The following is a 2,082-nucleotide window of genomic DNA, read 5'->3' on the forward strand; positions in this document are numbered from 1 at the left end:
GAGATGGGGCTGAAAAGAAGCCGATATGGGATTGTAGGGTTTTGTGGTCGCTTGGTGGTCCCGGAGTTGCACATCATAGACCAGGTGGAGTGTATATCAGCTAACCAGGTCGTCCGAAACGGGCACTTCCGAAGTTCAAAGCTTGGGAAGACGAGGGGATGGGAGGACATTCGCAAGACATGATGAAGTTGAGGGGATATAAACGTTAGGAGTTGCAACGGAGTCTGGGAAGGAGTATTCAGTACTGGTTGTAGATGGGTGAATCGTCGTTGAAATAGGTTTGAACCCACGGCAGGAGGTACTGTATCAGGCTCAGTATAGGGTACGGAATGATTTTGGGAGGAGGGCATGCAGTTGAATGTAGAGCTGTCGGCCGTGTCATCTTTTGAATCGGTAGGTATGGAGGGGGGTAGGGTGCGAAAAGGGGTGGCGGCTGTGGAGGAATGGGTGGTTCCCGAAAATGGTGTTCGGGCGGAACGAGGGCTGGTGGCTTGGATAGTGGAAACGGACGAGGGTCGGAGATGGTTATGGGTTGTTGTGGATACGAGCTTCTTCCAGGCACGTGGTGTGTACGGCTAGATGAGCTTTTTAAAGGTTGCAAAGGTGGGGCTAGGCAGTGGAAGTAGCTTTCAAATAGGGATTTCAGGCAGGTGAAGAGTGGGAATTCGTAGATTTTGTATAGGCAGGGGCGTCACAATACCAGGCTTTGATAGTAGGTGTTTGAGCCCGAGGACTCGCCTTGGTGGGAAGGGGCGAAGTGTCACTAGGTCGGTGGGTCTGGAGCGAGAGACTACTTTCTCATCAGGGGTGGATTTTTTGGTGCAACTGAGGCCAGAGAAGGCTCAGGCGGATGTCCAAGGGTAGACGTGGAGAGCTCATGGTCATGAAAAAGAGATGCAGGGCTAGAGGCCGTTGTGGGGGTTTGTGTGGCATCTGGCCGCGAGTTGACATCACAGTATGGCGGGCTTAGGCGAGGAGCGATTCCAGGATAATGGGGGTAAGGGAGAGGGTCTGTGCTGCAGCCTCGAGCTTTGGAGGATGAGGCGTCAGCTCCGGCATTTGGAGGGGTGGCTGCGATTTCGATCGGTTTGGACCAGGCTACACCAATGTCGGGTACGGGGGCTGTCCGACGGAACTGGAGAGAGTTGTAGAGGAGGCCGGACCAGTTGACAGGATCGGCAAGTCGTTGGTTGAATCTGGTGTTCTCCGACGGCTATGTGCCAGATGTACCTCGAAGATATGACTTGCACAACTTTTCGAGGGGTTGGTTTCATGTGTAGTCTTCTACTGAGTCGCATCGGGAGCATTTAGTGGTACGGAATGTTGAACGGAATATGGATTCATTTGATGTTTATCAGTAGTCGGCTGTAGAGGTCTGGAGAGTGAGTTTATTGTGAGCTGTCTTTGTAGTCTGGTGCGAGCGGCCTTAACCCTTACGGTTGAGGACAGAAGGGCCCGAGATGTTAACAGGCGCGTTGCATCGTCTTCATCTCTGGATTGCACTAGCATTGGACAAGGCAAAAAGGGTTTCGATTTTCGCAACCGTCGGGCTGTACAAACTGCGTCATGCATGTTACACGCTGTCAAGTTGGCGGCTTTCGTGTGTTCTATCGGAATGCGGTCGGGGACATTATATATTACAACCCGTTTATGGCATTCCATGCGCCGACTAATCTCAGAGGCGAGGGTGTCAATAAAGACTAACGCTTTTGCAAGATCTGATGAATCACACTTTGCATCAGAAGTTAGAAGGCAGGCAAGTGGTTGTATGATACGTTAGGATATCAGTTCGTTCACCATCTTATGCATAAGAACGCTGAGATGTGCCAGGTCGGTGTGGAGCTGAGATTCTTTTGGTGAAGAGGAGAGAAGACAGCTACTAGGTGCAGAAGGAAGGGAAATGTCGGTTAGTACAACTGAGCAGGTTGAACTTAACTGGGGCAATCTATCAATCGGCCTTGAAGGATGATGGGTTTTAGTGTTTTGCCTTTTGCCTGCAAGGCGCTTCTTTGGACATAATGAGGGGAAGGATGATGGGGAATCAGGGTCTAGTAAGCGCTTGGTGGAAGATGGGACTGGTGA

Source organism: Opisthorchis viverrini (genome assembly GCF_000715545.1).
Source record: "Opisthorchis viverrini unplaced genomic scaffold opera_v5_102, whole genome shotgun sequence".
Lineage (NCBI taxonomy): Eukaryota > Metazoa > Platyhelminthes > Trematoda > Opisthorchiida > Opisthorchiidae > Opisthorchis > Opisthorchis viverrini.